We start from the raw sequence: 15,234 nt of genomic DNA on the forward strand, positions 1-15,234 counted from the left end.
AAGATGTTAATTTTGGCTTTTTTGAACAAGATGAAGAAAAAGTTCATTCTGCTCTTTGTCCTGCAGGAAAACTCTTTTTGATTGCAACAGCATTCTCCAGGTTGAGTGTCATAAATAACATCATCTCTGACTTGGAGAATGACTTTGGTTTGAGGATCTCTAAGAATTTTGAAAATATTCATGCCAAGTACATAGACAAACAAATAAATAGAACTACAGGTTCAACTGCTCAGGTTAACATTTATCAAGTACCCATCAGGAGGTTCTGTGCTTATTAATGGGCATACCAAAAAAGGGTGCCAGCTACAAGACAGGAGGGAGACAATTAGGGCTAGACTCCAACACAAAATGCATAATGCTTTCACCTTTTATACCCTCTCATCAATTATTTTTGTAACTTAGTTCTTGATAAGTGCAAACTCTTTCATTCACTCACTAACAATACAAGGAATTGGATTTTAGTGGATATGGAAAAAATTGGGGGGAAATCAAGTCCAATGTGGAATATTATGGAAGTACCTAGATGCTTTTATTCTTCATTCATATTTTGGAATTCATACATTCCCTTTAGGATCCCAAGTCATTTTCACATTTTTCTTCTGTGCATGTGCACTGATGGGTCAGGGCTGAAATAGTCAGATAATGGGATGGGTTTTCTTGGCTGCCTCTTCTCTTCTAAAGCAAGTCCTCATCATCTGCACTACATCTCAGGAAAGAAATGGAAAAGCAGGTGGACCGAAGAACCAAATGTGGGCTTCAGGCTGCTTGGGTGGAACCATCCCCACCAGCTGCATCACTTATGAGCCCCATGATAAGAATCCAAGGACTCAGCACCCCTGAGCCTCTATCTCCTCTTCTATTGAAAGGCACAATCAGAGCTTCTGCTCCCTAGGGTGGCTGGGCAGATAAAATGGGTCTCAATACATATGAAGCTTATAGCACCAGGCTTGGCGCATCATCAGAGCTGGTATTATACCAGCTAAGCTGGTATTACTGTATTTTCTGCACCTTGATTAAATTTCAGTGCATTGTCCTCTTTTCCCCCTCAAAAGGGGCCTGATTTCTCTCTATTCCATCATTGCCCCAGTTTCTATTCCCCTCTATCTGCATCCTCTGCCTTGAACATATATTTATTTGTATGTTTATTCTCCTCCCAATTATCTCCCTCAGGTAGTAACCACGACACTTATAAATGAGGAAAACAGAGGTACTTTTTCTCCCTCCCAACAGAACTTAAGTTCTGTGAGAGAAGGCATTAGTCTGTTCCCTGATGCATGCCCAGATTCTAGAACACTGCTTGGTACACAGCAGGTACTCCATAAATATTACTGGAATGAATGAACAAAGTAGTTGTTCTCAAGGGCACAATACTTTCTAGCACAAATCAGACCCACAGTCCCTTCTTCCTTGAATATTAAACCATTTTGGAAAAGCTACACTTGTTCTTGTCCAGATTTGAGAAGACTTAAATGCAAGAAGTGCTGGATTCCTCATGGTGGTATTTTCCCAGTGTACCTGATACCTTGCAATTTCATCAGAATATCCTCCTAAAATCCCATGCCCTGAGAAGTGACCATAAACAAGCCATCCAGACTCACAAAAATACACACTGAGAAATTTCAGGTTCCCTTTAAAGTCCAAAGTTGTGACAACACTGGGCCCCACTCCTGGGCATCACTTGGCTATCTCTGAGTGACTGTACCTTCATTTGGCCAGAGTGTGTGTTTCTAGGTTGCCACAGTCTCTTCCCTGTGCTTACTGCCTTTCTGCCATTGTGGGTGTCAGTTGTAATTTATTGTTACAACTTTGCAGTATTTCCTAAAAGAGAAGTATCTTGATCAAAAGTGAGAAAACAGAAGACTTGGTGCTTTAAGAAGATGAGAGAAAAAAATTTAAATAAGGATAGATTATTCTGAAATGTTTGCTGTGGAAATGTCCATCAGTTGACTCTTTATGTTACCTTCCCACTCTAGATACATGAGTTTACCAGTCTACCTTAGAGAGTGGGCCCTATGACTCGGACCACTCAGCTATCTTGGGATTCTGCTAAATGGATGAATATTTAGTATTTTTTCCTTTGTTGAAGTGAGCAAGACATGTTTGGATGTCAGCTTAATTTCTGTTATTTAACTTTATGCAAGCAATACTTTGATTAATACTTCTACAGAATGTTAATTTCAAAAAAAAAAATAAAATAAAATAAAATAAAAAACCCTGAGAAATGGCTATTCTGCCAGGATCACAAACAGTAATCTAATCTGAATGCCTTATGGCATTTTATTTCTGATTATACTTGTATATCAGGATATGTTTCAATATCTCTATCAGTAATAGGTATTCTAGAAAATATAGGTTCATGGTTAAGTAAGACCAGAAAACACAAGATGAAATAAGGCTCTATGGGTTTCTTTACTATGAATTGCCTTTGCCTTTTTCTTTTTAGTAGGCCTTGTGAATCTCTAAAGAACTAGGGACTCAGAGGAATGAAAGGAGCTGGCATGCATTATTTTCCAAACCTATTTTATCTGGTATAGACCACTCTGACCATTTTTTTTTTTTTAACTCACAAAAGATTAGTTGGCAGCAACAACAATGTTTGATTTTCTTTTTTCTTTTCTTCTTCTTTTTTATACTGTAGTGGTTTTGCCATACATTGACATGAGTCAGCCATGGGTGTACACGTGTTCCCCATCCTGAGCCTCCGTCCCACCTCCCTCCCCATCCCATCCCTCTGGGTCATCCCCGTGCACCAGCCCTGAGCACCCTGTCTCATGCATCAAACCTGGACTGGAGATCTGTTTCACCTACGATAATATACATGTTTCAGTGCTATTCTCTCAAGTGTTTGGTTTTATAAGCACCATCAAGTACATTCCCTACACATTTATAGGTCAGCTTTAACTGGCTCTATGAAAATAACAGAACAAAGCTATCGTTCACATCCTGGATGCACAAGGACAGCTCTTATGGAAAACTTGCTAACCAGCCTTTAGGTAATAACCACTAATATCTCACATTTATTAGGATCTTATTACTGCCAGACCCTGAACCAGGCTCACACCCTCACTGCATTTACCTCTTAATTTTTACAGCAATCCCCATCCCAATTCCAGGTAGATAAATATTATCCCCATTTTACCTCTATGGAAACCAAGGCTTTGGAACAAAGATCCCACCTAGAAGGAGTGAAGTTAAATCATCAGAAAGTATTTTAAGTATGTATGTTTTTTGACATCTATTCTCATTTATGATCAATAGCTAGTATTTATTTGAATGCTTATTATGAGTCCAGCACCTAAGGATTTTATATGTATTATCTACTGTAATTCTCCTACTATGAAGTAAACGCTACTCAGATTCTCACTTATACAGATTAGAAGCTAAGGTTGAGGGAAGTCTCATAAAAGATGCAACATCACACAGTCAGGAAGTTGTGGGGCCAACTCCATGCACATCTTGAAGGATGCTGCTGACATCCACAGGTTTAAATGCTCTTCTGGATGCACCAGAGATACTCCTTGAGCATCTGTGCCTTACAAAGTTCTTCGATAAACACTGCTATTTATCTAGGGTTTAAAAGCACAAAGAAAATAGAAGGATGCTTATCCAAAGAATCAGAACTGTATTCCTAAGACAAACCTCAGTCAATCTTTTTAACAAATTTATCAAAAAGGTTTTGTAGTTTTCCAATGGGTGTCTGATTTTGTATCTTCTTTGTGTGTAAACTGTTGCCTATTAGAAAAAAAAAAAAAAAGCACAAAACTTGTCTTAACAAACTCTGTGGAAGAAATTATACAACCTGTCACTCACACCTGCTCCCCAACAGGTGGTTGCTGAAGGTGGGTACCTGTGATCTTCTTGATGCCTTGTCACAACTGGAAGAGGGTGTCGAGGCTGTTAGGTATACCCACCATTGCAATAAAGAGCTCGACAGATTCCCCAAGAATGTAACAAAGAGCTAAACAAAGGAATGCATGGAGAGGAAATTGGAAGTGAACACCAGGGTTCTACAAAGAGCTCCCAAAGTAGGCCCTTGTAAAAGTGAATAATGAGCTGCATAGACTAGTTCCTTCATGCTGAGCTCAACACACATCTCTAAACATAAGACTGTCGAGGAAGCAGATACTTGGAAATGCTTTCATCTTAATTAAAGTTATGTGGGCTATGAAATACTTTTCCCTTATATTAAGCTCTTATTCCTGTGGAGAAATTTCTATTTGTTTTTATCTAATTTGAGCTTCAAGGTTAATCTCGGTTTAAGACTCTCCCTCACTGGGAGAGTCGGTCCATCCGGTTTGCCCCTGATCCCATGTATATGCATGCATTCACCACGAACATGCTGGGCTCCAAAGCCTCTTGCTGGCAGTGCATTCGTTATACTTTTCCTTTCAGCAGAAAGAATGGGCTGTGTATCTGGGAAGGATATATGGAACGGAGAGGATTTTGCAAAAGGTCACAAAGATTTCTATTTCAGGGAACCACATGCCACAATCCTTAAATGTGGAGTTTCTGATAAAACTTGCTTTGAGATGCAGAGCCTGAGGTTTATACGGTAGGGAATGCAGGAGGAAGGGGGACCCACTGGAGACAAAGGAGGGAAATGCATTTTATTCCAGAAAGGGGTTTTTGTAGACTTGGAGACAACTGATAGATCAGACTGCTTGGCACACCATGCTCCCTAATTTTCTTCAATAAATATATGTTTGGTTGAATTAAACTGATGAGGGAACTGACTTATGCTTTAAATTTCAAAGAGACAGAGCTCATAAATACGTTGCAAAAGACTGATTGTAGGATCTAATTGAAATTTCTGAGAGTTTTTTGATGGCCTGCATTCCCTATATGACAGTAAGTTATCATAAACACTACTGTGCCATAAGTCCCTGAGAAAGAATTTGTGCTCAAAAGTTGGTGAAATGAATAAAGGAGAATTCTGAGGGGTATGGTACATGTTCAGCAACACTCTGAGACCATGTACACAACAGACATTGTTAATTATATTAATCATTCATCTATCATGGTACTCTTTCCACCAGCTACTACATGCAACCTCAAAACCCTTGACAATGACTTTCCGTTATCAGAAGCAAGCAATCAATGGTGGCACAAGACATGAAGGCTGTTTATCCCCGAGGACCTCACACCCCATTTTTCTAAAAGTGAAAGTGAAAGTCACTTAGCCGTGTCTGACTCTTTGTGACCCCATGAACTATACAATCCATGGAATTCTCCAGGCCAGAATACTGGAGTGGGTAGCAGTTCCCTTTTCCAGGGGATCTTCCCAACCCAGGGATTGAACCCAGGTCTCCCACATTGCAGGCAGATTGCTTTACCAGCAGAGCTACCAGCAAAGTCCAAGAATACTGGAGCGGGTAGCCCATCCCTTCTCCAGGGGCTCTTCCTGACCCAGGAATTGAACCAAGGTCTCCTGCATTGCAGGTGGATTCTTTACCAGTTGAGCTAGCAGGGAAGCCCCATTTTTCTAAGCTACTTCAAAAATACCTGGCCTTTATGTAATATGCACAATTCATTTTCTTACTGATTTGACCGCATTTGTTTTTTCTCCTCCCAGTTTTCTACAAAGCCTCCACCAGCTAGACTGGAGTCCCAGTCTCAGTTCATCCTGCCTCCAAGTATTTCTATTGCATAAATCCATGAAACTTCTGGTAGACCACAGATCCAGAAGACAGCATTCTGATTGAGGTGTTCGTATTTTCATCATCATGATTTAGAATGGTATTTAAGGGTCTCTGTAGTTTAGGGCACAAAGTTTTCTCTCTGGCAAATGAGTTTGCAGCTGACAGAACTAGGCTTGCTGTGCACACAATGATGAACTTGGGGTCAGACACCTGGATGCATGTTCCAGGTGAGATGTTGTATGTGACACTGGGCAAACTCCCACACACATCAAGGCCTTAGTTTACCCCATCTAGGAGGAGAGTGGGATTTATGCGTGCTGAGGTCCTTTCTTGGCTCTCCTTGAAGATGTGAGAAGTCGGCCCCTCAAGCACATTGCAGTGGTGTGGATGATGGGCCCATCTGCAACAAGGACCCATCTGTTCCCTGACCATGTTTCTGAAATAGAACCTAGACGGGGATATCTAGCCATGAAGAGAGACTGGAGCGATTCCAGAGAGTCTGGTCTCATGGTTCACTCTTCACAAAGGTTCAATTATAAGTAACAACTTTTTTTTAGTCCCTTTGCATTTTCCCCCATCTTGAGTAGTCATGCAAGTTCCGCAGTATCCATTTCACCACATTTAGAGTCTATCTGTTTTAACCTTGCAATTATTTTTAATTAAATCATTTGTGTAATGGAAATTTATTTACTAGTTCAAAAACAACGAAATGATACTTACTAATTAAGCTACCTCACTCAGTTTCTTTTCTGCTTTTGAACAGAAATATGATTCTTTTCAAAATACATATAGAAAAGTACAAAAATCATAAGTGTACAGCACTATGAATTTTCATAATCCTGAAACACCTAATAATCAGCACACAGATTAAGGAAGAGAACATTCTCATGACCCCAGGAGCGTCCTTCCCAGTTTCAGCCACTATAATTCACTCCAAGGAGATCTCTAGTCTGACCTCTAAAAGCACAGATTAGTTTTACAACAGTTGATAAATTTTAAAATGCTTACATCAAAGGTGGTTTGCCCTAAAAATATTCTTCGCTTTGCCAGACATACAACATGTCTTGAGTCTAATTGCAAAAACTTCAGTCAGAACACCTTCCCACCCATCAAGAGCCTTGTTATCATCAGGTCCAGTCAAAAAGCTTCCTATCATCTTCAAGAGCCAACTGAATTGGTGGTGTGATACCTTTTGAAGAAATTACAAGCAATTCACAAATAAACCATAAAAACACGATAATCTGTCTATCTGATTTCTCTGAAGACCTGCTTGGCTTATTAGTCAATATGGAAAAAGCAGAATGCATGGTCTATAGAGTAGGTTAATTTTATTTTAAGTACTTTATTTACTAGATTTAAGATGACTTACAAAAAGATACTATGCAGAAAGAGAAGTTACATTAGAATGAGTGATATTAAGTGGAAAGAAAAAGGCAATATGAGCCACAAAATGTTTTTCATTAATTCCTTTGCACTTTGTGGATGACAAATCTGACCTTAAAATTTCTAAAAGTTAACATCAATAGGAGAACATGAAAACTTACAAAACTGGTTATTGTCCAGAAGATTTTAAAAAAAGGCAAACCAGCTCTTTAGGAGAGGCACTCTTCTTGATACTAAAATAGGAAACAAAAGTCTCCAAGGGCTGTCATATATAAGGTACTTAGTAATGTGAATAACAAGGTCTACAGGGCAGGTGTAACAAAGCATTTCTGAAGGTTTTAGAGCATCACTGTCTTCAGTGGTGAGATGGCACTCCACTGAAGAACAGTGTGACTTAAGGTCACAGATTTCTAACCATCAGCGTTAAACATGAGATGTTCCAGAAAAAAATAAATAAAACAAGTGAATCACATATACACCATTAAAAATCCATTCAAGACTGTTATTGACCTGGATGGTGGTTTGCCTGGGTTTCCACTAGGGTTGGAGATACACATTTTACTAGTCTGTTGAACTGATAAAGAAGAGTTGATATCTTCTTATTAAAGGATGAGGCCCTTAAGAAGTTCTTATAATTTTCCTGAAGACAGTTCAACTGCCACTCAAGTAATCAGAAACCTGGGTTTGCTTGGGACTATGATGAAGATTTTCCTCACAAGACAATTTCAGATGTACTCTTAATGTACTAAAAAATGGGCAATGGAAGGGTCAACGTTCCCTACTCTAGACCTTGAGGGCCATTTGAATTCACCCTACACTTAAAAATAAGAAATCTCAGGAAAGACCCCAGAGGACGTCTGTTGTCAGCTATGAGATTTCCTGATGAGTTCTCTTAGATAAACTAGTGGCACAGCTATTATTACTCTGAGGACATAAATAAAATCTATACAATTTTTAATCTGTACAATCATGCATTATCTCCATGGCTAAGTTCCAAATTAGACACAATAAAAATCTCTTTCTACTGATTGCAGCCTTTTTTCTGATGAGAAGGAAATGCAATGTAGGCATTGCAACCCTAACTATAAAAAAAAAAAATGCTCCTTAGCAGAATGAACTAAAATATAGATCTACTATTCTTTCTTCACTTGATCTTTTGTGTTTGATCATAAATGCACATTGTGAGGAGATGCCTCATACCTCCAAGCTAAACACTGTTTGCTACTCATTAGTGATTTATAAATGATATTTTCTCCCTGGTGACATATCTTTTGATATGATTCTCTAATAATAACATCCACCAATATTAAAATAAGAACATCCCCATGTATTGTGATCATCTTCAACCACATTTCCTCACGAAAATTAAATTTTAGCACACCAACTGATATTGTATGCATATATTTGTCTACCATCATTATAAATCTCCTAAGGGTCTCTATAAAATGATAGTTTTGCCTCTTTGCAGTAATTCTACCTAATGCTCCAAAGCAAGAAACTAATTACATGCTGACTTTTCACTAACTTTGATCTTTCAAATACCATATGATGGAAGTTCTATAGGTAATCATATAATTACAATTCACTAAATGAGTTGAAATTAGCCATAAACCTTTTTATTTAAATTGTATTAACTGTTTCTTCAGTAACACTGTCGGCACTTCTATTCTTTCCTACATAAGTTGGCCGATATAAGGTTTCAAGCTAAAATCTGATTATGGTCACTAATGTTTATAACAAATGCCTCATTATAACACCAGAAGCGCCAATGAAGATGAATATGTGAAGAATTTCTTAAAATATGCTTAAGGAAAGGCCAAGGATAAACTATAGTAGTATAAGGAAATGACTAAAATTTCTCAGGGGAATGTTCTGGTAGGCAAGGGGAAAAAATGACCTCACTTGCATTTTCCCATTGAGCTGGTGCTACACTTCCTGCAAGAAAAATTAAAGACAATTATTTTAGTATACCATAGGACTATGTATAGAAACAGAAAAACGAATTCTGGATTTTACTTTTGGAGTTATTAGTCCAGACTGATGGTAGTATCAACTAAGGACTGTCCTTTAAAAAAAAAAAAAAATCACGTAAATTTCATTTGTGCAAGACAGTCATTATTGTTGCAGACATTTATGTTCCTGTTGCAATTTTCTTTAACAGTATGTATGACATTATTTTTCTGGGTTGCTTTTATTTGGCACTCAAATTTCTTTTCTTGCAGTTAACTCTAGACCAATGCCTCATAACTGGGGGTAATTTCTTTCCTCAAAGGATACTTGTCTGGAGACACTTCTGGTGGTCATAACTGAGGCGGGGTGGAACTGGTATCTAGTGTATAGAGGCAAAGGGTGCTGCTAAACATCCCATAATACACAGAACAGACCCCACAACAAAGAATTTCCAGCCCCCAATGCCAATAGCTCTGAGGTTGAGAAACTGCCTCTGACCACATAAAATAAAGCAAGTATAACTTAGTGACTACTTGGAAAAGGCTTCAAATGAAGAAACTGGAGCCTTTTGAGTGAGCAAACTGGTCATGAATTTCCTCTTTGAAGTTGACCCCTAAAGGTATAGAAAGGAAACATTCCATTGTTTGGAAAACGGACCTCTACCTTTACCGTGTTTATGGACCTTATTTATCTAATAACATTCAGAACCACACAGAACTCTGATGGTCACTTCTCATTAGAGCTGAGCAAACAAAGTATGTTTTGACTTGTCATCAATCATGACATGTGATCACAGGACATATTGTGTGCAAGAGGCAGTTGTTTTATCTGGAGCCTCAGCCTTGAAAAAATCCAAAACAGTGAAGTTGTTTATTTGACACCACTCCTGACCTGCAGTGCTGCATTCTAAGAGAAAGTAAAACACACACTGCTTTTTGATTATTTGTAATTATATAGGAAGTCTATTTCTCCAGTGAACGTTGCTATGGTCTTAGAACTAGAAAGAAACAGGAAAAGCTTTTTTTTTTTTTTTTTAGAAAAGAAAAAAGAAAGAAAACAAAAAACCCTCAAGGAAAATGGGGTAAGTGTGATTAAGTGTTATTGTCAAGCCATGCATAGAACCAGTGAGGACTCCTATTTTATAAGTTTTCAGGAGGACAAGTTTTCAGAAGTACTGGAGTATTAGTAAAAGAGTAATAAAGTGCATTTAGCTCTAGGAATTGCACTCTTTCAGAGCCCTTTGTTCATAAGAATAAAATTACTCACACAGGAATAATAAGTGAACACCCAGTTTCTGAGACACAATCATAAACCCAACAGACACATTTTAGGCTTCATGAAGGTAGATGGTCAGCACTGTTGCAGACACATACTTGACCTATTTTCCAACCCGTCTTTCTTTTGTTGACAGCCAATGTCAACTCTTTCCATTCTGTTTGAAAATTACCTTTCACTAACTTTGGTTGCCTAAGAAAGACTGGTTTGTATCCTTGGGCATTAACTGCTCATCCAATAACAATGCTGAGTGGCCTGGTCTGGGGGACACAAGACTGTGTCCTAACCCTAGTTCTCCTACATACCTGCTGAGCAGTTAACCTCAGCCACTTGGCTTTTCTAGTCAATGACTCACAGGATATCATTCAAAGCTCTTCTAGGCTGACATTTTCTTTCATTCTTTTGGACAAATGACATGCAAATTCAGTCATTTCTTTCTTCAGTTCAGTTGCTCAGTCGTGTCTGACTCTTTGCCGCCCCATGGACTGCAGCACGCCAGGCCTCCCTGTCCATCACCAACTGCCGGAATTTACTCAAGCTCATGTCCATTGAGTCAGTGATGCCATCCAACCATCTCATCCTCTGTTGTCCCCTTCTTCTCCCGCCTTCAATCTTTCCCTGCATCAGGGTCTTTTCAAATGAGTTATTTCTTTCTTAGACAGGTCATTATAATAACTTACAGCATACTATTAAGTTAGTGAGCAAAACTGAAACCTGGTTTTCATGAGTTTAAATGACCACGTGATGAAGCTATCACTGGAGCTCAAAGACTATGGTTTTGAGATATTGGAATACAAAGCCTCTCTCCATCCCACACATGTGAACACAGAAGAAATCCTAGTGGGTACTGATGACTGGATACTAGGGCTGTGCTTTTTGTCTGCTTGTTTTCACTGTTTAAGTGGACATACTCAAAGGACATACAGAGTCACTGCTCTAGTCTCTGTTTCCTCATCTTCAACTTAGGACAACTGGATGTGTAGACTTCACAGTTACACTCCAATGGTTTGAATGGGATCATATCTACAAATTGAGGTCTACCTTACTTCCTCCTGGGTCAAGCATACCTTATCATTTGTTGGGAAGGAGAGACATAATACTAGCCAAACAAGCATTCTATACTATATTTTAAAATAGGCAATATAAAATAAAATAAAATAGGCAATATTTTAGATATAAGAATAATCAACATATTTGTTTTGATTCAGAAAATTAACTTTGATCCTTACTTGCCTGAGGAACTTGATAATTGCTTTCTCTGCTTAGAATATGTTACTATCCTCCCTGTCAAATATTACTTACAGTATTTGGGACTCTGTTCAGCATCTCCTCCTCTGTGTACCATGGGGGTCACTCCTTCCTCTCTACGACCACAGCCCTTAGCATATACCTACACCCACACTATCATGCTATTCTATATTTTTAAAAGCTTTATCAAGGTATTTTTATATCATATACATTCACCACTGAAATATACAATTTGATGACTGTTAGTAAATTTACAGAGCTGTGCATTTGTCATCACAGTCCAATTTGAGAACATTCCCATCACACCAATAAGAACCTTTGTACCCATTTATTGTTATTCCCCATCCCTACCCACCTTCAGACTACCACTAACCTTTCTGTTTCTATAGATTTCATGATGGGCCTTGCTACTTCCTCTGTGCTTTTCCTTAAGAAGATTCTAAGCTCCTTGAAGGTATGGATAGGAATTTTATTTTTTAACCTTTTCTTCCCAACTGTTAGCACCACTGCCAGAACACAAATAATAAATAATAGCATGCAATATTTATCAAAATTTCCATGTACATGTGCAATTAAGAGCATTACAAATTTCAATTTAATCCCTAAAACAGTCATTGGGTAGGCACTATGTTTATCCCCTTCAGACGTAAGGATATATATAGCTTTAGAGTGGGTAATATATACACATAAGGTCATGTCAAGATTTGAAGCCCATATGAAATGAATGAGTAACAAGGAAAGGAATCTTAATCTGGAATAGTTTCTTAATGGTAGAGAAGATTCTAATGACACCTCATGAGAGACCTCATGGATTTGTCCATAATGTTTTAGGTGCATATAGTATACATTCCTGCTGCAATATCCTTGTCCACAGATTTCATCAGAATTTCCAAGACAGCCAGGATCCAAAAATGATAGCACCCCCTTGTGTAAATACTGAGAGATGCTACAATAGTGGTGAGACGGGTCCCTCAATGTGCTTCCATCCTATTCCAAAGGTAGATGCAGTCTTTACCCCTTGTGCTCCGTTGATCACTATTTGAGCACGGTTTTCTAAGAACCCACTTGTTTCAAGCCTTAGTCTGTGTTCAAAATAAGGAAGTTACCCCTACCTCGTGTCTCTCAAAGGAAACACCTTCCCACTCTTCGCCCGTCCTTTGTTTTCAGCTGCCTATCATATCAATAAAGTTGTTGGGGAAAAAATTCAAATGGGAGAAAGGCTATAAATGGAGAACCCCTTAGATCCTTCCTTCTCCCTGGCGTAAACCTTTCCTTTTCCTCCAGAGCAGGGGTAAGTTAATTGTATTTGAATGAATAATTCTAATAAAGCAGTGACCTTTAATGCCAACTGGTGTTTTTAATTTTGATTCACTGTCAGTCACTCCAACGTGAGCCACCCCAGGATGTGAGCAGTGGAAAGGCCAGTATGTACAGAGAGGAGAAATACAAACACGCAGAGCTGGGTGCTGCCCGCAGGTAAACACAGAGATGGCAGATAATACCAAGAGGTGCAGACAAGAGACTCCTTACAAAGGATTTGGAACGATGGTGGAAACAAAATCAGAACCACAAGTATTTTGAAACCCAACTGGAAATATGCCCTAATATAAAGAATATAACAATCTCTTATTCGTTGCATAAAATTAAGAAAAGACATAAAAGCGAAAAAAAAAAAAAGAAATGGAAAAATACAAAATACAATGGAACAAAATAAAGCCGTCTGAAATCTCATCACTTAGAGACAACTGTGGTGACTCCTGTTAATATTCTCAAATATATCCTTTCAGTCTTTTTTCTATATTTGGATACGTATATGAAATTACATATGTAATACATGCTTATATCTATATATTTCAAAATCAAATTGTGTGGTGCATATTGTTTTATTGCTTGCTTGAGAAATAATAATTCTTTTTTCTGTGGCTTAAACGTCAGAGTTTTAAAATTTCTCAGTCATATAAATTACAAAAATAGTAGATGCCACTTTCTTAAAAAAATAAAAAAGAGTTCAAAAGAGTTCAAGTGTGTAAGATCATTTAAAGTAGATTTCAGAACTCAAATGCCTACAGGAATTGGACTGACATTTAACTGATGACAACGACCAGGCTTGGTGCCCTGTCACACAGAGGAAGCCCCTACTGGGGCCCAATAAGAATTGAGGCTCATTTTGTCCACTAGTAGGAAATTCACACTTTTTTGGTGGCGGGGTGGCGGGGCGGGGTGTTGGGGGTACTATGCCACATGGCTTGCAAGATCTTAGCTTCCTGACCAGAGACTTAATCTGTGCCCCAGGTACTGAAAGTTTGGAGTCTACTACTGGACCACTAGACAGTTTGTGAGAAATTCATCTTTTCAGAAATGTTCTCATATTAAATGACAGCAACTCATTTAAACAAAAATAAAAATGACACTGACCAAATAAATCCTCTCCACAGGCTGGATTTGGTCTAGGAACTGACAGTCATCAACTCCAATCTAAAATAAAATGAATAGCTCCATCCCCAGCCTATTCCTTCACTCCACTCCCCCATGGCAACCAGTCTAACCATATAGTTACCCTTCCATAGAAACTAGTTGGTCTCACACAGTGTATACTAAAATTTAAACAGAATATAATTTAATATTCCATTTTAATTCCTCCCTCCCTCCCTGTACAACTTGGCAGACTAATTAAAACCAATTCGGATATGGCATCTTCCTTCAGAGGGCCTGTTTCATTGATGTTTGAGGAGTAGGATGTTGCCTGGAGTAGGAAATGACAACCTACTCCAGTATTCTTGCCTGGAGAATCTCATGGACAGAGGAGCCTGACGGACCCAGTCCAGAGGGTCGCAAAGAGAGAGTAACATTGAAACATGTGTATATTACCATATGCAAAACATATGGCCAGTGCAAGTTTGATGCATGAAGCAGGGCACTCAAAGATGGTGTTCTGGGACAACCCAGAGGGATGGGGTGGGGAGGGTAGGGGAGGGAGTTTCAGGATGGGGGGACACATGTACACCCGTGGCTGATTCATGTCGATGTATGGCAAAAACCGCCACAATATTGTAAAGTAATTAGTCTCCAATTAAAATAAATTAGAAAAAAAAGAGTCAGACATGACTGAGCACAGAGGCTTTGGAATGGGAGGAGATGCCATATATTTAGAAATAAGTAAAACCACCAATTGTTTCACATGCAAAAGTGTGTTTGTTTGTTCACCATTGACATTCAATTCCCACTGTAGAAATGCTGTTCTAAGCACGGAGTACAGAGCAGCAAATGGGCAAAAATGTGTAAGTGTGTGTATGTGTGTCCATGTGTGCAATCTGCCACAACAGGTGAGGGTGGGGATGGGCACTGGGAATGAACTGCAAACCAGCCTTCTTCATCCTGGACCACCAAGAGCCCTCATAGCACAGAGGAGAGTGTCTGAGGGTCTCACATTGAAAATACAAGAGGGTTTCGAGAAACCAATGTTTGTGACATTCACATTCCACTCAGAAGCTGGACTCTACATCTTTGTTTGCTTTTAACATGATGACAGGATGCTAAACGCCTCGACGATTTCACTCAGTCAGATGATTCAAAGGCATGAGACATCTCGCCTGAGAACAGACCATTCCTATGCTCTGAGACTCGCCCACAGCTCCTCCTTGTAGGTTGACATGCCAGCCCTGCTTTTCTAACACTCCAGTTCTCAGTCTCCTCCCTTAGAGGGCACAGAAATAATCCAATAGGCCAGTAAGTAGTACAA

The 15,234-nt window shown here is 38.9% G+C and overlaps 1 long non-coding RNA gene across 1 annotated transcript in view; it reads right to left on the bottom strand.

Annotated features, from left to right (window-relative positions):
- Positions 1 to 15,234, bottom strand: part of LOC122683108 — a 528,047-nt gene that overhangs the window by 50,711 nt on the left and 462,102 nt on the right. The gene's annotated exons all lie outside the window — the stretch shown is intronic.

This window comes from Cervus elaphus, chromosome 24 (assembly GCF_910594005.1).
Source record: "Cervus elaphus chromosome 24, mCerEla1.1, whole genome shotgun sequence".
Lineage (NCBI taxonomy): Eukaryota > Metazoa > Chordata > Mammalia > Artiodactyla > Cervidae > Cervus > Cervus elaphus.